General features: G+C 45.6%; 1 pseudogene across 1 annotated transcript in view; it reads right to left on the bottom strand.

The window, feature by feature from the left end:
- LOC309797487 (forkhead-associated domain-containing protein 1-like) overlaps positions 1 to 14688 on the bottom strand; it is a 156658-nt pseudogene extending 141970 nt beyond the window's left edge. The window contains exon 1 of the transcript in view: positions 14596 to 14688. The product of the transcript in view is annotated as a forkhead-associated domain-containing protein 1-like (transcript). The remainder of the gene's footprint in view (positions 1 to 14595) is intronic.
- Positions 14689 to 22970: the final 8282 nt, after the last annotated feature.

Here is a 22970-nt window from a genome sequence, read left to right as displayed (position 1 = left end):
TCTGGAAAATGTAAAACTATAAGGAGAGTAAAAGATCAGTGCTTGCCAGGGGCACAGGGGCTCTGGGGCTCAGGATGAAGAGGAGGGGCACAGGGGATTTCAGGGCAGTGAAAATATTTTTTATGATACTGTAATGGTGGATACTTGTCACTATACATTTGTCAAAACAAAAGAACGTACAATGCAAAGAGTGAACCCTAATGTAAACTATGGACTTAGTTAATAATAGCACATCAATATTGGTTCATCAGTTGTAACAAATGTACCACACTAATGCATGATGTTAATAATAGGGGAAACAGTGTGTATTGGAGGGGTGGATATATGGGAACTCTCTGTATTCTCTGCTCAATTTCCTGTAAACCTAAAACTGTTCAAAAAAATAAAGTATTAAAAAAAATGAAAACACATTAGTTCTTTGGAAAATGTCACCCACATCATCTTCATCACCATTGCCATTGATCTCTGTGTCCTTTGAACCTTTGATAACCCATGAATGAGAGAAATTCTGTGTGTTACATTTTGTTTGTCCCTTCCCAGGCTTCACTACTTTCAGTTCCTCAAAATCTGTCAAGCCATTATTAAGAAATCAAAGCAAGCAGGAAGTTTTAAATGACTCCACAAAATTGGTTGAGCCTCTACCACATGTTAGGCCAGGAGACAGCTTCCTAGTTCGGCCCTATAATATCACTCGTTCCCTTTCCTTGGAAAATTGCTAAATGCTACTACTGGACAGACGCCCTGCTGCTAATACAGACTGACTCTATAAGCCCCAGCCTACTGAGCTGTCCAACTATGAGATGAACTGTTATTTATTAATTATTATTATTATTATAATCCTTATCATCCTCTAACATATTTTGAGGGCTTCCTGTGAACTGGGCCCTGCTGAAGCATTTTGTGTGCATTTTTATCATTTAATCTGCATGACAGCCCTAAACAGGGACTCTATTATTATCTCCATCTTAGAGATGAAGAAGCTGAGACTCAAAAGGTGAAGTGAGAGGACAGCATTACCTTGATACCAAACCCAGACAAAGACACTACAAGAAAACTACAGACCAATATCTCTTATGAACACTGATACCACAATCCTCAACAAAATAGGAGGAAACTGAATTCAACAGCACATTAAAAGGAGCATACACTATGACCAAGTGGCATTTATTCTTGGAATGCACACTTGATGGTTCAACATATGAAAATTAATCCACGTAATACATCACATTAACAGAAAGAAGGAAAAAAATGATCATCTCGATGGATGTACAAAAAGCATTTGACAAAATGCAACACTCTTTCATGATAAAAGCACTCAACAAACAGGGAATAGAGGGAGATTACCTCAACATAATAAAGGTCAAACATGAAAAGCCCACAGGTAGCATCATACTCAAAGGTGAAAGACTGAAAGCCTTTCCTCTAAGATCAAGAAGAAGATAAGGATACCTGCTTTTGTCACTTCTATTCAACAAAGTATTGGAAGTCCTAGCCAGAGCAATTAGACAAGAAAAAGAAATAAAGGCATCCAAATTCAAAAGGAAGAAGTAAAATTATCTCTGTTCACAGGCAACATGATCTTACATGTACAAAATCCTAAAGAGTCCATGAAAAACCACAATCCTCTTAGAACTAATAAACAACATTCAGAAGCAAAATCGTAGGATACAAAATCAACAACAAACATCAGTTGTGTTTCTATATGCTCTCAATGAACAATCTGAAAAGGAAGTTAAGAAAATAATTTCATTTATGATAGCATCAAAAAGAATAACATACTTTGGGATAAATTTAACCAAGGTGGTAAAAGATGTGTACACTGAAAACTACAAAGTGCTGCTGAAAGAAATTAAAAACACAAATAAATGGAAAGACACCCTGTATTCATGGGTTGGAAGACTTAATATTGTGAAGATGTCATTACTACACAGCAGGATCTACAGATTCAAAATCCCAACAGCAGTTTTGGCAGAAATAGAAAAATCCATCCTAAAATTCATATGGAATCTCAGTGGACCCCAAATAGCCAAAAGAATCTTGAAAAAGAAAAGCAAAGCTGGAGGTCTCACACTTCCTGATTTCAAAACTTACTGCATACAAAGTTACAGCAATCAAAACTGTGTGATACTGACATAAGGTCAGGCACATAGGCCAATAGAATAGAATAGAGAGCACAGAAATAAAACTTTGCATATATGGTCCAATGACTTTTGACAAGGGTGCCAAGATTATTCAATGGGGAAAGAACAGTATTTTCAACAAATGATGCCGGGAAAGACTGCAAAAGAATTAAGTTGAACTCTTACCTTACACCATGTATAAAAATTAACTCAAAGTGGATCAAAGACTTAAACAGAGTCTAAAACTATAAAACTTTTAGAGGAAAACACAGGAGGAAAGCTTTATGACACTGGATTTGGCAATGCTTTTTTGGATATGATACCAAAAGCATAGGCAGCAAAAGTAAAAATAGATAAATTCAACTATGTCAAAATTTAAAACTTCTGTGAATCAAAGGACACAATAAACAGGGTGAAAGGCCATCTAGAGAATGGGAGAAAATAGTTGCAAATCACAAATCTGAAAAAGGGTTAATATGAAGAATATATAGAGAACTATAACTCAACAACAACAACAAGAAAAAAACCCCCAAATAACCTGATCAAATATGGGCAAAGAACTGGAATAGACATTTCTCCAAAGAAGATATACAAATGTCCAACAAGCATATAAAAAGATGCTCAACATTACTAGTCATTAGGGAAATGCAAATCAAAACCACAGTGAGATACCACCTCATACCCATTAGGATGGCTACTATCAAAAACAAACAAACAGCAACAGAAAATAACAAGTGTTGGCAAGGATGTAGAGTAGGGGAACACTTATGCACCGCTGAGAATATAAAATGATGCAGCTGATAGGAAAAACAGTAGAGCGGCTTCTCAAACAATTTAGAATAAAATTATCATATGATCCAGCAAGTCCACTTCTGGGTATATACCCCAAAGAATTGAAAGCAGGAACTTAAAGAGATATTTGTACACTCGTGTTTATAGTAGCATTATTCACAATTGCCAAAAGGTAGAAGCCACCCAAGTGCCCACTGACTGATGATTGGATAAGCAAAATGTGCTCCATCCATACAGTGGAATATTATTCAGTGTAGGAGGAAGGAAATTCTGACACATGCTACAACATGGATGAACCGTGAGGACATGATGTGAAATAAGTGTCACAGAAAGGCAAATTTTGTATGATTCCACTTATGTGAGGTACATAGAGTAGTCAAGCTCATAGAAATAAAATAGAATAGGGGTTGCCAGGGGCTGGGGAAGGGGGAAACGGGGAGTTGTTGTTTAATGGGTACAGTTTCAGTTTTGCAAGATGAAAAATTCTGAGGCTGGTTGCACAACAATGTGAATAACTTACAACTACTGATCTGTACACTTAAAAGTGGTTAAGACGGTAAAATTTATAGGTATTTTACCACGATTTAAAAAATGGCTAAGATGAAGGGACTCACTCAACATCAGGATGCTGGCACAGGGCAATGTCAGGGTTTGAACCCAAGTCTAATTCCAAAACTTGTACCTTTGATTTGTACCCTGTGATTTTCAGAGTAGAGAGTGATTTAATAATGAGAGAGGAGACAGGCAGGACCTAATATAGAAAACAAGTGCATTTTTTAAAGGCTCCTGCATTTTAAATGTTTAAAAAGTATATAGTGAGTCCATAAAATATTGAGACGTTTAAACATCTATTAACAATGACCATCTGCTCTGATGACTCTTGTGCTTTGAGGAAGCCTCCTCGGGAAGCTGACTTAGTTATGACGTTGCCCTGAGGTTCGCTGACGTTGTCGCTGAGGTTCGACGTGTACCTGGAACCGTCCTTTGGAGCTAGGTTTCAACCTTGCATCACCTGGAACTGGGAAGCCCCATCTCAGACCATAACTTCCCGCTCCCAGCCTTCCTTATCCTCTGTCTCGTCCTCTCCTTGAGTCACGTAGCCTTTGCTCCCCGTCCCCTCCCTATGCGTAATGCCCTACGCTCACCCAGCCTGGGCCCTGCTCGAGCTCACCACCTCCTTCAAGTCCATCCTGGCCCCCAAACCCTCCTGCCACCCTCACACTTCTGTCCTGAGACTGTCCCAGTGCCCTCTGGGCGCCCCAGCCAGCAGGTCCCTGGTCTTAGGCTTTTCATTCTACTTTGACAACAGCCTCCTAGGTCTTCACCTCCTGCACCTGCCTGCATTCTCCGTCTGCTTCTCCAGACCCTCCTCCATCCCTTTCTACGGCGCCCTCTGCCCAGCAGACCCACCTGTGCAGCTATATCTATGGGCTGATGGGCTCCTTGCCTCTGGTTTCTGGTTGGGTTTGGCCAATGGGGGGGTTAGAGATCACAGCAGGGAGGAGAGAGCTTGGGGTACTTACTCCCCTGGCTTCCTTTCTGTGGGGCCACACAGCTTCCCTCAGAGGACTCTACCCAGCCCACGGGGTCTCCGGGTCCCAGGAAATGCCCCTGCCCCTCACCCCTCAGCTCTGGGGGTGGGAACAGTCCTCACCCATACTAGCTCTGGGCCCTGCACTATCCTTTGTGGTTTCTCTGAGCCCTGCCCACTCCCTATGGAGTCCCTTCAGGAAACTCCCCTCCATCACTCCACACCCCTGTGAATGTGCCTTCAGCTCCCTGCCAGGACCTGGACTTCCCAGGCAGGGAGAAGCTCGTAGATGGGACCTTCAAGACTTCTCTTAGCTGCCAAGGGCCTCCGGGTGGTCCTGCCTTCATCCCACCCTGCTCTGGTCCCTCTCCTCAACCATCTCCTCTTCTGCATCCTCACCTTGACAGTGTAACTTCCGTCTAAGCTGTGAACGTGCTCACCACACCCTCGGCCTGGAAACACCGCCCCTTCCCCCTCCTTTCCTTTAATATCAAATGGCTTCAAGAGGTTCCTCTCCCGCTGCGTCCTCAACCCACTGCCATTGCCCTCGGGGGCCTCCTCGGGCTCTCGGGCTCCCTGTGACATGTGACACAGTTGTTAGAGAGAGGCACGTGGCCTGTTGGTTCAGGGGTTGGGGGAGCAGGGCTGTGCGGTGGTTATTAGACTGGGCTCGAGCCCAGCTCTCCTACTTCCTAGCAGGGTGACCTTGGGCAAGTGATACCTCAGCTTCCTCATCTGTAAGGTAACAAAAGGACAGTCTTATAAGTTACTGGTGACGTATAAATGATATAATACATACTAAAGCACTTAGAAGAGAACATAGGGCAAATGGGAAATGTTCTCTATTATGAGCAAGAGGATGGGCTCTGGAGTTAGAAAGCCTTGAGTTCAAGTCCCACCTCTGCTACCTTCCAGCTGTGCAGCCTGGGGCATGGTCTTTGCTTCTCTTTGGTTGCTCCCTGAGCAGCAAAAATGAGTTTGGTAAGCTGGGCTTTGTAGGATCGACAAAAGGTACTGCTTGGTGACATGTTCAAAGGAGTGGGATAACATTTTCGAAATTAACTTGTGTGTGTGTGTGTTTTATGTATTTCTTTTAACCTTTTGGTTCTAGGCTATCCCATCCCCCAGCCCCATCCCCCCACTGCCTCAGGAAAGGGATGTAGAGCAGAAAGAGTAAAAAAAAAAAAATGGGGTTTTCAAAAGAATAAGGATATGAGGAAACGGCCAGGCGCTGGTGAGATGACGAGTCTGGGAGTGGAAGGAAAGAAGAAGCTTCTCTGCTTCCCCGTCAGCTGGATCCTTCCTCCCCGGTCTCCCCGGGAGAGCCCTGTGGACCGGCAAGGCCTCAGGAGAGGCTGGTCCTGAAATCAGACTGCCCGAGCGTGGTGCCCAGTGCCCCAGCCTCCCTCTGTGACCTCAGGCAGGATACTCAGCCTATCTGTGCCTCAACGCCCTCATCTGTAAAGTGGGGCAAACAACACTAACCTCCTAAGGATGAAATGAGTTAATACACTCGAAGGTGACCAGAACAGTACCTGGCACAAAGCAAGCTGTCTCTGTGATGAATACCCTCAGCCTGGCAGCAGCTCTCTGGCTCCCTCACCTCTCTCACTGCTTCCAGCTCTCCACACCGGGCTCCTCTCCCCTCAGATGTCCGTTCCCTCCACACTCTGTCCATGGGCTGGGGCCACTGTGCCACCCCCTCGATTCGCAGGTGTGTATTTCCAACCCCTGGTTCATCTCCAGGCCCCAAACTGCCTGGCTGCTTCCGGGATGTTGAGGTGCTCACTCAACCAGTCCTGCTTCCTGCCCTCTTGGTAACGGCATTATCACCTGCCAGCTCATCCAGCCATCTTTCTCCGTGGCCTGTGGCATTGATCCTACTGATTCTTCCAGAAAGCTCTCAGACCAGTCCCAAAGCAACGGTCCAGTCAGGTGGTAGTATTAATGTGGTGGGCAGAATGGTCTCCCAAAGATGCCCATGCCCTGATCCCCAGAACCTGGGAATATGCTCCATGAGGTGGCCAAAGGGACTGTGCCGATGTCAAGGTTACTAATCAGTGCTCTTAAAAGAGGGAGACTAAAGACTTCCCTGGTGTTGCAGTGGTTAAGAATCCGCCTGCCAATGCAGGGGACACGGGTTCGAGCCCTGGTCCGGGAAGATCCCACATGCCATGGAGCTACGAAGCCCGTGTGCCACAACTACCGAGCCTGCGCTCCAGAGCCCACGAGCCACAACTACTGAGCCCACGTGCCACAACTACTGAATCTGTGTGCCTAGAACCTATGCTCCACAACAAGAGAAGCCACTGCAATGAGAAGCCCGTGCACCGCAACAAAGAGTAACCCTCGCTCGCTGCAACTAGAGAAAGCCTGTGCTCAGCAACGAAGACCAAACCCAGCCAAAAACTTTTTAAAAATTTTTTAAAAAGTGGGAGACTATCCTGGGTTATCCAGGTGGGACTAATTGAACTCCACCAGTCCTTATAAGCAGAGAACTTACTCTGGCTGGATTGGAGAGATAAGTGGTGTTTCTTGCTGGGCCCCCACTTAACAGCCCCAATGCTCCTCTTCCTGGGAAAGCACCAGGTCAATGTTTCCTCTTTACCCAAATCCCCCCCTAGATGGCACCACCTCAGTCTGTTGCATGAATGAGGATCATGAGAACATTGATCTCACATTTCACTGACAACCCCCATTCTCGATTCCACAGGGTGGAATTTCCCTAGATTAGTCAATTATCTTGTTATCTCAGTTATCTGAGAATTTCCAATTTAGATATTAGATGTTCCCAAAGCTAAATTTACACTCAAAAAGTGAAGCTTCTGTTTTTAGAAGCTTGAGTCAGCTCAGTCTGAAACTCAGCCCCACCTCCCCCGTCTAGCTGTGTGATTTGGGCCAGTTCCTTAACCTTTCTGAGTCCCATGTCCATGTCATCAAATAAGGATAATAATGATAATAGTAGTTCTCACCCGCACAGGATTTGTTTTGTGGATATAATTCTATAAATATATATACAGAACATACATAGATGATGTATAAAGCCATGTGAGATACAGTAAGTAGTCCAGAAATCTATGCTGTAGCTATTTGTATTATGTATGCTATTCAAAAGATTATGATCTTTCTTTCATCTCACATCCATCAGAATGGCTACTATAAAAAAAAAAGGGAAATCACAAGAGTTGGTGAGGACGCAGGGAAAGTGGAACCCTTGTGCCCTGTTGTGAGAATGTAACTTGGTGCAGCCACTATGGAAAACAGCATGGCAGTTCCTCAAACAATTACAAATAAAATTATCATATGATCCAGCAAGTCTACTTTTGGGTATATATCCCAAAGAACTGAAAGCAGGGCCTTGAAGAGATATTTATACACCCATGTTCATAGCATTGTTTGCAACAGCCAAAAGGTGGAAACAACCCAAGTGTCCATCACTAGATGAATGAATAAACAAAATGTGGTGAATCCACACAATGGAATATTATTCAGCCTTAAAGAAGGAAGGAAATTCGGACACATGCTACAGCATGGATGAACATGGACATTATACTCAGTGAAAGGATATTATACTCAGTGAAAGAAGCCAGTCATGAAAAGACAAATACTGTTATGATTCTACTTATATGAGATACCCAGAGTAGCCAAGGTCATAGAGACAGAAAGCAGAACGGTGGTTGCTGGGGGCTGGGATGGGGGGACAAGGGGAGTTGTTGTTTCATGGGTGCAGTTTCAGTTCTGCAAGATTCAAAGAGTTCTGGAGATGGATGGGGGTGATGGCTGCACAACAGTGTGAATATATTTAATGCCACTGAACTGCACACTTAATAAAAGTGGTTAAGATGGTAAATTTTATGTTATGCATATCTTACCACAATAAAAAAAAAATGAGAAAAATGAGATCACGATCTAGCCCTTTCCTCTGAACTTTTTCCTCTTGGAAGCCCTCCATCTGCTGGTGAGAAACTAGTTCCATCAATTGCTGTGGTGGGAACTGACCAATGAAATCAGCCGCCAGTTCCCAAACAGGGGACAAAACATTCCCTGAGGACTGGTGAGACCAAACAGGTGAACCCCCAGAGCAAGGAGCACTTGGGGAGAAGCCAGGGGTGAGGTGGGGGGGAGGGGGGAGGATGGGAGCATGACCCAGGCAGGAGGACAAGCGCGATGCAGATGGGGAGCCAGCAAGTGCACCCTCCCAGGCCTGTTTCATTCCGTGGATTTCCCCACAGAGAGTCCACCTGTTACCTTATGTCTCAAAATGCAGGTGTTCGCTTAGAATAAGAGAAATGTGAAGTAAAATGACACAGGTACCATACTTCACCCCGTAGATCAGTGAAGATCCAATGGGGGGTCAGCACCCTAGGCTGGGGAGGGAGTGGGAGACGGGCGTCCACTGTTGGCAGGACACCACATCCGGAAACCTCTGGTGGACAATTTGGCCATGCCCATCAGAGTTACAGCTGTATGTGTCCTTTGACAGAGCAGACATACCTGCACGTCCGTGAAATGATGCAAATAATAGGAGAATCCCAGCAGCCTTGTTTAATAATAATAAACAAGACTATGGTGTAGGCTCTGGTTCTTTCCTGAGAGGCAGCCCAGAACTGGCAGGGGCCAGGAAAAGGGACGAGAGTCATCCGGCTGGATGGGATCTGGGGTGTGTGTATGAGATCAGTCTGGCTTCACGACCCTCAGATCCCACGCGAGAAGGGCTGACACAGGCTGGAGAGATGGCTCCACCCATGAGAAAGGAGACGACTGGCAGGACACTGACCACCGAGGGTGAGGGGTGGACACCAGCATTTCATCCCCCTGTCATGTCGGTTCTTTCTTTTTCTCTTCCATCTCCACCCTCGTAGCTGCAGCCCTGCGCTGACTTGGGCTGTCCTAGAGCTCAGTCTTCTAGGGATCCTGGGACTTCCCCAGGGTGGGACTGGGGGAGTCCCTGGGGAGGGGGTAGGGTCAGTCAGCCCTTCATTGTTTACCCTTCGCTTCTCTTTTCCTCAAAACAAAGTTTATTGAAAGAATACACACACACACACACACACACACACACACACAAGCAGGAGCTCTGCTGATCAAGAAGGGAGAGGGAGGGAGCACTGATGGTGGGGTTCTCAAAGTGTGGTCCTGGAACCAACTCCAGGGACTCCATTCCCCCCACCTGAACCTGGGGAGCATATAAATGTGAAGATTCCTGGGCCTTACCCCAAACCCACTGTGTCAGAATGCCTAGGAGTTCATGTTGAACAACCACTCTTAAACATGCGGAAAATCCAACAACCACTGGCTTTGGTGTTTCTTCATTCTGGAAGAACTGAGTCCCTTTCTCAGCAGAGTTTAAATAACAGCCATATTCAACTCTAAAAAATACAGTTTACAAGGCACATCAAATCATATAAATTATAACTTGCAAGGTTTAGCTGTGAAATGAGCAAGGCTGAGGCTTTTGAGCCGTGTAAAATGGGAGAGGGGAGATTGTGAATAGAGCTCCTGATGGCTCATCTGCACACAGCAGCTGGGATGTTCACTGGCAGGTCTCCCCCTTGTTTACAATCCTTCAAGCCTTCTTCCCACTGCTTTTCAGATAAAGATCAAAACACTTATGGTGACATGAAGGAGGCTGACTTGTCCCTTAGCCCTCCTCCTTCCCACTCTGACTTCTGGATGCCCTGGTTTTCTCTCAGTCCCTTGGATTCACAATATGCTCTTCCACCCCAGGGCCCTTGCACATGCCATTCCTTTCTCCTTTTGTCTAGTTGAGTCCTCCTTGTCTTCCATATTCCTTTCCTTTACAGCCCCAATGTTGGAATGGAATTAGTCACACCTTTGTGGGATCATTTGACTTATTTCTCTCTCTCCTGGCAGCTTCCTGATGGCAGGGACCATGTCCAGTTCTGCCATCACTGTACCCCTAGGCTTGGCTTGGTGCTGAGGCTCTGGGTAAATACTGTGCAATGAATGAGTGATAACAACAGTTATCACTGTTGACTATAAACAGTTCTCACTAGCCTGGCTATAAACAGGCTTCCTATTGCCTTAGGGAACCAAACTCCTTACAGGATATAGAAAAAAGTCTGGAGGGTAAAACCCTGCAAATATCAATATTGATTTTTCCCTGAGCCAAATGATTACAAGTGACTTTTATTTTCTTCCTCATATTTTCCTTTCTCCCAATTTTTAAAAACAAGAAGCATGTAACTACCTTCCATTATCGGAAAGAGTAAATGATGTCGAAATACTACGATACCAATAGTCAAAACAACATGTCAGCCTTGCTGATGAGTAGAAATCTTTAGAAGCATGACTGCCTATTCTTTAGGATTGATCCAGGCAAATAGAACAATCTTTTTTATTTGCTAGATGTAACCTCTGGGTAATTGCAAGGATGACTTTTTAGTAATATAAATCCCTGAATTTTTTTTTTTTTTTTTGGCGGTACACGGGCCTCTCACTGTTGTGGCCTCTCCCGTTGCGGATCTCAGGCTCCGGACACCCTGGCTCAGCGGCCATGGCTCACAGGCCCAGCCGCTCCGCGGCATGTGGGATATTCCCGGACCGGGCACGAACCCGTGTCCCTTGCATCAGCAGGCGGACTCTCAACCACTTCACCACCAGGGAAGCCTAGTGATGTATTTCTTAAGCTAAGTCCGAGGAGCAGTAAGCAGTCAATTATTTCTATACAATGAATGCAACTCAATTTCTGTCTCGTTAATAACTGTCCTCATTAGTTCCCTTTTCCAAATGGCTTATTAATGTCAGTGGATCCTCATCTCAACCCTGTGCACCTCTGAGGATTCTTCTCAGTCTCTGTTTTATGAGACCATAATAATGATCATTGGGTCATTCACTGAGCACCACATGCCAGGCTCTTTATATGCATTTCTCACTTAATCCTCAGAATAACCCTGTGAGGTAAGAGGTTTACAGACAGGGAAAAGGAGCTCAGAGTGATTAAGTAATTTGGTTGAAGTCACTCAGCCACAAAGTAGCCTAATGAGATTCAAACCCAGCTGTGTCTATCTCCAAAGCCTGTGCTTTTAAAAATTACTACAGTTTTCTAATATCAGAGATCTCTGTCTCTACTTTAGCCAGACAGGAAATAAAACTACCCCAAATCTATGCCTTCTTAGGATAAAGAAGAAACTACAGTTCTTCTTCTTCTTCTTTTTCCTCCCACTTTGCACACTGAACAGATGTTCTGTGTCCTTGAAGGGAGACCATATCATGGAGGAGAATCTCACGGGGAGGTTCATGGAGTTATCTTTAAATCTGTTGCGTTTACAATAAACATTCTCAGAAAACTAGGAATAAAGGGGGAAATTTCTCACTTCGTAAGAACATGTATAAAAACCCTACAGCTAACCTCCTACTTAATGGTGAAAGAGTAACTGCTTTCCCCTAATGTCAGGAACAAGCGAATATAAGGATTTATACACTGCTCTTGTTCAGCAGAGTCCTGGAAGTCTTAACCAGGGAAATAAAGCAAGGAAAAGAAGATTCAAGGCATGCAGATCTCCTTTTCTGAAAGGAGAAATAAAATTGTTCTTATTTGCAGATGACATGATTGTTTATGTATAAAATCCCAAGACATCTACAAAAGCCCTTATATAAGAAAGTGCAGTTAAGTTTGCTAGGTCCCAAGAAGCATACAAAAATCAACTGTATTTCTATATACTGTCAATGAACATGTGGACACCAAAATTAAAAATATAATACCATTTACAATCACTCAAAAAAAAAAAGAGAGATATACTTAAGTGTAAATCTAACAAAACATGTTCAGGACACGTATGCTGAAAACTACAAAACACTCATGAGAGACACTGAATAAATGGATAAATATACCATGTTCATGAATTGGAAGACAATGTAGGAGTATATCAATTATTCTCACATTGATATATAGGATTAAACACAATTCCAATCAAAATTACAGCATGATATTTTGTATATACAGACAGGCTTACACTAAAGTGTAAATGGAAAGGCAAAGGAACTAGAATAGGTTAAAAATTTTTTTTAAAGAAAAGTGGGAGGAATCACTCTACCTGATTTAAGACTTACATAGCGACAGTAATCAAGGCTATGTCATAATGGTAGATCCATTATGACAAATAGATCCATGAAACATAGTAGGGAACTAAGAAGTAGCCCCCATAGAAAGTATGGCCAGATTATTTTTGACAAACTTGCAAAAGCAATTCAATGGAGAAAAGATAGTCTTTTCAACAAATGGTTCTGGAACAACTAAATATCCACATGGAAGAAAAATGAACTTTGACCTAAATCTCACATCATAAACGACAGTGAACCCAAAATGGTTCATAGATTTAAACATAAAACTATAAAACACTTAGAAGAAAGCATAAGAGAAAATCCTCAGGGTCAGGGACCTTGTGGCATGTTCTTAGACATGACACTAAAAGCATGATCTATAAAAGAAAAAATAACTACCTGGACTTCATCAAAAGTTGAAGCTTTTGCTCTGTGAAATACTCTGCTAAGAGAATGAAAAGACAAGCTACGGATGGGAGAAAATATTTGCAAACCATCTATCTGACAAGGGACTCATATGTAAAATACATAAAGAATTCTCAAAACTCAATGTTAAAAAAATTAACAATTCGATTAGAGACACTTAAAAGATATGAAGAGATATTTCACTGAAGAGGATATGCAGAAGGCAAACACGTACATGAAAAGATATTTAACATCACTATCGATTTGGGAAATGCAAGTTAAGACTATGATGAGATACCACTAAACACTTACTAAAACAGCTAAAATGAAAAACAGTGTTTATGCTAATTGCTGGTGAGGATGCGTCTCATACATTGCTGGTGGAAACGAAAAATGGTACAGCCATGCTGGATAAGTCTGGCAGTTTCTTTACAAAGCGAATATATATAAACACATATGTTAATCCATGCAATCATACTCCTGAGCATTTATCACAGAGAAATAAAAACTTATGTTCACACAAAAACCTGTATACAAATGTTTATAGTACATTTATTTGTAATAGCCCCAAATGGAAACAAAATGTCCTTCAAAAAGTGAATGGTTAAACATAGGTGATACGTCCATACCGTGGACTATTACTCAGCAATAAAAGAACAATCTAATAACCTAAATGGATGTCAAGGGCATTACACTGACTAAAAAAAAAAAAAAAAAATCAATCGCAAAGGTCATACATAAATGATGAAAATTATAGAGACGGAGAATAGATTAGTGGTTTTCGGAGCGTGGGGACGATGGTGGGAGGAGGAATTGTGACTATAAAAGGAGCATCACAAGGGACATCCCTGATGATGGAATACTCCTATATCCTGATGGCCACACCCAAATCCACACGTGGTAAAATGGCACAGGACTCCACACATGCTTCGTGCCATTCTCTCTACCATTTGTGCATCTATAATTATTTCAAAATAAAGTTTAAAAAACTCTGTTGAGTGAAGTCTGAGAGTGGTCTGCCTTTCACAGTCCTAAAGGGATTCCATTGCATTTCTCTTTCTGCTTCAATATTTTAATCCCTTTCAAAATTGTAAAAGGCTCAAAGCCACTGTTTGTATAATTCCTTACTTACAATTTCTTCCAACTTCCTTGGCTGTCAATGATCTGGGACTGTGGACCAAGCCACAGCTAATTCAGAGAATGGAATGAAATGAAGTGAGAGAGCGCTGAGGCCACGCCCAGGGCTTACCCTGATTTACTACTTGGAGGTACGGGGGCGGGGGACGGCTCTGACGGGCCCAGAGTCTCCAGAAGCTCTGGAAAGGGCGAGAGGCCATTGCTCAAGCTGGGCCCTTCAGGTGGCCGTGGCTGCCAGACGCGGCGCAGGTGAAGGTCAAGCATCAGCTCTACGCCCACCTTCCAAACCACGCCATCAGGGTGGGACACTGCAGACACAGTCAGCAAAGGACACAGGGCCCATCGCACTTTGCACTGTGCTCATTCTTACCACATGTGCCAGGGAGACCCAGCACATGCGGGGAATGGTTATTGGTGGCACACCGAGGAAGGCTGGGACTGTTAGCCAGAGGCTGTGCTTTACAAGAGACTGGAGTCCACAGAACAGTAAGGACTTTTGGTGGTGTGAGGGGTAGGGAGGGTCGGGGACTGGCTAGGAAGAGGTCTTACCTGTAAAACAAGGTCTGAATTTTCATGCCTTCCAATCGTAGTGCTTTTATTCAGGACAAAATAGCCTTCTGCACTCTTTAGATAGGCTTTCATATTCTCTGCTTTCCCTATAAAAGGTTTTCAGAAAACAATTTTGTTAGAAAAATACAGTCCTCTAATTATTCAATGTCATATTTAGAATGAATGGAATACACCATAATGTCCACAGGAGAAGTCAGCAGAGGTAGGAGTGGATAGCTGGATTTAACAATGATCACAATGATAATTCCGCACATTTTTAAGACTGTCCTTTTAACAGTGATAGCCGGCATAGATGAGCTTGCTTCTGATCACAAGAGGACATCCTTTATGTAATTCAGAGCACAAACAAGCAATAGCAAAAAAAAAAAAAACCAAACAAATCTGAATTCCACTGATAACCGCTCTCCACCTCCCATTAAGCTTAGTTTGGGGTTAGTTATCTGACAGAATCAAGTACTCAGTGTTACTAACCCACCACTTACTAGCTCTGTGACTCTGGGTGAGTTACTTATTCTCTCTCTATGCCTCTGTTTCCTCATCGGTAAAATGGGGCTAATAATACTCTGTATCCCAAAGAGTTTTGTGAGGATTAAATGTGAAGCATCTAGAATGGTGATTGCTACACTAAACACCCATTTGTCCTACTGTGATTGTGACTGTTATTAATCTTGGGCTTCTGAACTTTGACTCAAGAAACCCCAACTTCTACAGAGCTTCTTAAAGTGTGGAAGAGTCAGTCATCAAGGAAATGGGCATTAGAAGATACTTTCTTTTTAAGTCACCGCATTCCTTCATATATTTAGGTTGAAAAAAAAATGATTTCCAAAGACAAAATATCAAGATTATAGCTTGGCTGTACGGTCAAGACTCTGTACGTATCTTTTGCTGGCATTTTATTAGGAAAATGTCAAACACACAGAAAAGTTGAAAGAAGTGGATGGTGAACTTCTATAGAACCACCACCCAGATTCTACAATCAACATTTTGCTCTATTTGCTTTATCACATATCTACCCATCTATACATTTTATATTTTAATGCATTTCAAAGTAAATCCTAAACATGTTTTTAAAATTTATTTATTTATTTTTGGCTGTGTTGGGTCTTCGTTTCTGTGCGAGGGCTTTCTCTAGTTGTGGCAAGCGGGGGCCACTCTTCATCGCGGTGCGTGGGCCTCTCACTATCGCGGCCTCTCTTGTTGTGGAGCACAGGCTCCAGATGCGCAGGCTCAGTAGTTGTGGCTCGCGGGCCTAGTTGCTCCGCGGCACGTGGGATCTTCCCAGACCAGGGCTCGAACCCATGTCCCCTGTATTAGAAGGCAGATTCTCAACCACTGCGCCACCAGGGAAGCCCTATACATGTTTTTTATTTTTTTAATTTTTATTTATTTATTATTATTATTATTTATTTTTGCGTTACGCGGGCCTCTCACTGTTTTGGCCTCTCCCGTTGCCGAGCACAGGCTCCGGATGCACAGGCTCAGAGGCCATGGCTCACGGGCCCAGCCGCTCCGCGGCATGTGGGATCCTCCCAGACCGGGGCACGGACCCGTGTCCCCTGCATTGGCAGGCGGACTCTCAACCACTGTGCCACCAGGGAAGCCCATATATACATGTGTTTTCAAACATAAAAATTTCAGTGACTTCAGCTGGTTCCAAAATGTTGATGATAATTCACATGATATTTCAATTCTGATCCATCTCAGTGCCATGTCAAAGATAGTCTCTTTTCTTTCTTTTCCTTTTTTTTTTGGCTGTGTTGGGTGTTCGTTGCTGCATGTGGGCTTTCTCTAGTTGCAGCGAGCGGAGGCTACTCTTCCTCACAGTGCGCAGGCTTCTCATTGCGGTGGCTTCTCCTGTTGTGGAGATGTGCAGGCTTCAGTAGTTGGAGCACGTGGGCTCAGTAGTTGCGGCACACGGGCCCTAGTTGTGGCTCGCGGGCTCTAGAGTGCAGGCTCAGTAGTTGTGGTGCACTGGCTTAGTTGCTCCGAGGCATGTGGGATCTTCCTGGACCAGGGCTCGAACCCGTGTTCCCTGCATTGGCAGGCGGATTCTTAACTGCTGAGCTACCAGGAAAGTCCCCAAAGTCTCTTTTCAACTGAAAGGTCACTGAAGTGTGAAGTTGTTAGACTGTGGATAAAAACAAAAATCATCTAGGTCTGACCGTAGAGGGTCTCCGGTCTGGCTCTGCTTTCCATCAACATCTCCATCATCATTCCATCACTGAATCCCTACTAAGTGCCAGGCACCGGGCTATCCTTTTACACACATGGCCTCTTTTCATCCTCAGAACCACCCTGCGAGGCAGGTGTCAGTATTGTCCCGCTTTACAAATGAGGAAACTGAGACTCAGAGAAGTTAAGGTCACACAATAGTAAGTGTGTGACAACTCTGGGCCTTTGCATGTAACCAGTGTACAAACCTCCATTGCTGCTGGTGGGGCAGAGTAGGGGTGGGGGAATTGCACTGTCTGCTGACACTTGGGACATGTAATAAAAGAAAGTCCTTGAAACCAGCATTCTATCCTCTGAAAGGAAGACGAGACCCTACCTGGGGGTAAGAGAAATAAAAATAAGCAGACTAGTTTATATTTGTAAACTTTGAGGCCTGTGGATGTCCCACAAATATTGATGCTTTCAGATAATGAGAAATACATTTGATTAAGTTCGCTGTCATGTATACAGGGGAATAGACATATCCTCTTCCCAAAGAACCATGCTCTGCTGCCTTCAGTTATTAATCTTCAATTGCAGAGGACCATGTTAGCACGCAACACATTCAAGTCTAATTAAGCTAAAATGGAAACTTCCAAGAAATGTCTCTTCTGCAGGAAAACCACAGGAAACGCCACTAATTGAAAACTTAAACTTGGATCATGTGCATATTTGTTTTTTAGCTCTCACCCCAGACGTCCCCAAGGCTGGGGTCTTCTCTCTGCTCAGACGTCCCCCCTCGGGGCAACCACCTGACTGACCACTCTGGCTAAAGGCACCCTCAGTCATGTTATTCCCCTGCTAGTTTTCCCCTGCTGTGTTTCCTTCCTTGTACTTATCATTCTCTGACATGTTCTTGTTCCTTTCTTTAGTTATGCTTGCTGTTAGTTTCTCTTTCACTAAGATATATGTTCCTGGAAAACCAGGACTGTGTTCATTTTGTTAAGAAGCGATTCTTCATGGGTATTTTGTGTTTGTACCCATCTTCATAGCAAAGGCATTGAAAGATTTTGTCCTGCACTCACTTTCCGAGGATGCTTGTATGGCAAACAGCCTGGGAGGATAGAGGTAATGTTTCTAATAAAGATAACGGCTCCTTCTGGGGCAAAAGTTGGGCAGGTTTGCTAGCAGCCCCTTTCAAAGATTGCAGTTTCCTGAGTTTGGAGTTCCTTACCTGGGACACAGACCCACTGGGCGCACAGCATCCACACTGGCTGCTCTGCACCACCCCGAGGGACTTTCAGGGCAACAGGAACCAATGTGCATATGCAGCTCTGCTGCCTGTTATGTCAGCTGTGCTGTGAGTAATCAAGTTCTTTGTTTCTGGCCCAGGAGTCTCTTGTCTTCTGCCAGGAACTATAAGCTGGGCAGGCTAACTTACTAACTTTCAAACAGGGTCAAATGTCAGACCCTTTGCAGTTCCTGCCAGTTCTGTGCATTACCCCTTCTCCAGGGCAGGGGGCGGCGGGGGGGCAGAACCTGACACATAGTAGGTGCTTGGGAAACACTTGCTGAGTGAATGAAAATACAAAGGACACCTCAAAGCAAGTCAGTACAGCCAGCTGGCTAGGAAGCTTTGATACTAACTACCTTTCATTTTTCCTGTCAGTATCTAGCTTAGATGACTCCTTGGAAAACCTAAATTCTATCTCTTTAGCTTTTGGATTGGACAATATTTCTCCACCTTCATTTTGCCCTGTGCCTCACTTCCTTGCGTGAAAACACTGTCAAAGTAATTTGAATGTGTGGAGCTCTGTGAATTCGTTCTTACTCAGCGCCATGGAGCACCAGCCACAGGAAAGAGCAAAAGGGCTTCAGTCATCTGCGTTCCCCCGACCACTTTGGATGGCTCAGAATTGGGCTATAGGAGCAAACTTACTTTTGAGGTATACAGTGGCCTCAAAGTTCCTTAAAGAAGGGGAGTTCAGGTAAGGGGCGGGTGTGTCTGTGTGTGTGTCTCTGACCATTGGGTGGGTGTTGTCCATAAATCAGGGGAAACAGGGGTTCCTCTCTTAATCCCAGCTATACCCACAGGACATCCAAGAGCTGGTGCCCAGGAGAGGCTTAAAGCTCCCGTGCCGCCTCCCTTGGGGGGCGAGGTAGGGGCTGCACTTAGGAAGGAATGGCTGGTGTTGGGGCACCTTTTCTGGCGACCCGAGCCTGGATCAGAGAGTTCGGACTCGGCTGGCGCCGGGTCCCCTGCCTACCCCAACGCCCTTGACCTCGCAGGGCTGGCCTCCTCTGGCCCAGGTTTCCGCCCGCCGCCTCCTCGCGCGCCGCTCTCACCTGGCCAGAGGAAGAAGCCCACGCCTCGTCCTCCGCCGAGAGCCCTGACCTCCGCTCTGCCGCCCTCCCGCGGAGTCTCCAGGCCACAGCCCGCAGCCCGCGCGCCCGCCCGGCCTTTGTGCAAACGTCGCCACGGCAACGCCATTCTGACGGCCGAGCTGGGGAGGGGCGTGGCGTACGCGGCTCCCGAGGATGAGGGGGAGTTGCGCTGGCAGCACCCGGCCAATTACAGCCCGCTGCAGCGCTGCGAGCCCTCCCCGACCTGCCCGCTAGAGGTCCCCAGCCCCGTTTCCAGGATGGGGAAACAGGCTCCGTGTTCACAGAAGTAGCTCCAAGTCTTACAGCGGGGAAGGAGCAGACTCAAGAATCCTTCCTACTGACCTTAGCTCTAGGCTCGGTGCGTTGAGGAGGGGGTGGTCAGGCGTGGGAGGGTAATGGAGCTGAGCCACGAGAAGCTTGGAGGTTAGTAACCCCCGTCCCACCCGAAACTCTAGTTCTCTCTGTTGTGGAGGAGAAAACAGAGTAAGCTGGGGGGACCATCACTTCTGGGGGTGGGGGTGGAGATGGGAGATGGGTGGGGTGGAAGGAACACTTCTGAAAGAATGGAAGATTCTCCCACGTGCTAGGGAAAGGGTATTTACAAGCCCACAGCCTTCCTGTTCCTGTCCTTCCCTGTCAAAACTCGCGTTTATTCATTCATGTGTTCTTTACTTCTACAAACATCACCTGAGTCCCTATAAGGTCAGAAGGTGGCCCCAGTGTTGACCTGGATCAGATCCTTAAGAAACCCTCCCGCACTCCCCATGGGCACGGGGCTGGGGGGATGGAGCGTGTGGAGAAGACATGCAAATGCCAACTATCTCCCCTCACCCCATGTCACCTTTTTCAGATCAGCCCCTTCTGTCTGGGAGCAGAACAGCCCTGCTGACTACCTACAGAATGCCTCATTTCCCTGGCAGGAAATGACGGACAAGGTGCCCCAAGACAAACTCAAAATATTCATCTGAGAAAGATGAAAGATGGCAGACTCCACTCTAGTCAATTAGAAGAAGATATAAGAGAGGAAAATCATGGAAATCGATATGGGATGGAATATATGGTAAAGATGCTCCCACATGCCTAGAGGCTCTTAGAAATGCACATTCCCTGGCACAGACCTCAGAGATTCTGATTAGGCAGCTCTGGAGCATGGTCCAGGAATGAATGTGTTGCATTCTTGCAAATTCCTTGTGCATTTGTTAAAAGCTTGGCAAAACCTCAGGACTTTTTCAACCCTGCAGTTGAATCGCAGAGCCCTCCCAGCACTTGTCCCTAGAAATCTCTTCCAGGCCCTCAGTCAGCCTGGAAGGTTCTGCCTGGGTTAGTTCCATTCGACCAGAAAGACCTTAGGAATGTATGAGGAGTGACCACAGAGGCCGGGGCCCTGAGTGGTAACTTCAGAGGAACAGAGAGGGTCAGGCTCAACTCTCCAGGCACATTTCTGCCTCAGGGCCTTTGCAGTTACTGTTTCTTCTCCCTACCAGGCACTTCCCCCAGGGATCTCCTTCAGCTCCTTCAGATTTTTACTCAAATATCACCCTATTTAAAAGGGTCTTGGAATTCCCTGGCGGTCCAGTGTTTAGGACTCGGTGCTTTCACTGCCCGTTCGATCTCTAGTTGATCCTGCAAGCCCCATGATGCCACCCAACAAAACAAAACAAAACAAAAAACACCCCCCCAAAAACATGAATAACAAAACAAACACCTCACTCTATTGCTCTTCCCTTCATCTTACCACTCCTCTAACATGCTATTTATTGTTTCCTTCTCTTATTTGTTGTCAGTCTCCCCACTCCCAACTCCCCCCTGCCCCCCAACTTAAGCTCCATGAGGGCAGGGATTTTTTTTTCTCTTTTGTTCACTGCTGTATGACCAGTACCTAGAACAGTGCCTGAATGAACGAATGAGTGAATGAACAGGGGCAGCCCTTGCCACCCGCCCACAGCCTTGCCTCCTACTCTTGAGCTGCTGAGCTGAACTGTCCTTACCCCAGGACCTAGGCTTCTGTAGCCTTGGCCCTCCCCAGCCCCACGCCCATCTCCATGCTTGTCTTCAATGTCATCAACATGAGCACAGAACCCAACCCTGCTCATTGCCAGCCAGACCCTACGGAGCCCATCCAGGCCAGGCTGGTGCCAGTGCCGCCCTTGGCCCCCTGATAGGCTTGGGAGAGCATATGTTGCCATTAGTCCATCTCTCGATGAGGAAATACTAAACGGAGAACAAAGCTGACATTCAGGCTCACTGGAGCAGAAATTGCCAAATCTTGATTGGATCCTGCCACTCCCCACAGGATGCCACAGTCATCTCAAAGGGTGTGTGAAAGTCTTAAAACCCAGTTCCATGTCATCCACTTAAATTTCAAAAACAGAAACTAAAATACCCCAATAACTCATGGCTTTATCATAGCATGCCCTGGGCTGAGTGAGAGTTGTACTTTGCGATGATGGGGTGTTCAAAATACTGCACCTGGGGAATTCCCTGGCGGTCCACTGGTTAGGACTTGGTGCTTTCACTGCCGTGACCCGGGTTCAATCCCTGGTGGGGAAATTAAGATCCCGCAAGCCACAAGGCATGGCCGAAAAAAAAAGAGATTTCTAGCTTATATGGGCTCCTTGGTGATGCCTGTAATCAATCAATCTTATTGAGCTCTGGGTGGCTACCAAGGTTGTACTGTATCTCCATCAACATCAGGATGCTGGTGTCTGAAAGGCCTGGGTCCAAGTCCCAGCTTTGTCATTCCCAGCTGTCCTCATAATACTGGAGCGAGTAATGTTAACTCTGGGCTTTCCACCCTCAGGGCACTGTCACAGTCTTTCCTGTGGATCATCTCATTTAATCCTCACCATAACCTGGGGCAGTAGGTGTGTGTGGAACACCTGGAACAGGGAGCTCTGCAGAGAAGTGCTCAAAAATGTCGTGATGGGTATTATTTCTATCACATCACTCCCACTTGAACAGGAAAATAGGGCTCAAGAGACATGGAGGTATGTGACCAAGGTGACACAGCCAGAAAAGGATTTCAATCTAGATGACTGTGATGGGACGGTATTTTGCCCGGGGACCACAGGTGACAGGTGTCACAGCCACGAGACACCCATGCTCACCACCTGCTTTCCCTCATCCCTGAACAATCTGGGCTTCTGGCTGTCCTGAAGTTTGGGCAGTGCCTGCAGCAAGAGAGGGAGGGAGCTGAGGCCAGGAGGGGGTAGCTGGGGCTTGCCAGGGACCTCTCCTGCCACCCACTGGGCTTCTTTCCTGCAGGACCTCTGCCCCATAAAATCTCATTGGGCCACAGTTACCTTCCCTGGGCTGTCCTTGACTGGGAGAGCCCATCCACTGTGCCCCCTCCCCAGATCTGCTTGTTGTCCCCTGCATTCCAACAAGAAATGAATGCTGGCCTCCCGCCTGGAAGAGGTAGGGAGCTTGCCCAGCCTTTAAGGGGTAAGAGAGAGCCAGGGAAAGAGCTGGAAAAGGAGAAAGGGAGAGTAAAAGAGAGAGAGAGAGCGCTCGAGGATCAGGAAGTAGCTAAGCTCTTGAGTAGGTGACAGATGGGAGAGCAAAGGGCCACTGGAGGTTCCACAGTCCATTCATAACCTTACGCTATGGGCTAAGGAAATGCAGGTTTTTATACACACACACACACACACACACACACACAGGTTCACAAAAATAAATTCAAACCACAAAATCACAGCTGGTCACTGAGGCCTTCTGCGGCCGTGCTCACCCCCTTCCCCTGTCAGAAAATGAGAAGTCACCCAGGTGTTTTCTCAGATAGAGACAAGGCTGGTTGGGATGTTCATCTCTTGCAAATC

Source organism: Mesoplodon mirus (assembly GCF_964341445.2).
Source record: "Mesoplodon mirus genome assembly, contig: HAP1_SCAFFOLD_617, whole genome shotgun sequence".
NCBI lineage: Eukaryota > Metazoa > Chordata > Mammalia > Artiodactyla > Ziphiidae > Mesoplodon > Mesoplodon mirus.
This window is presented reverse-complemented; position numbering and strand designations above follow the sequence as displayed.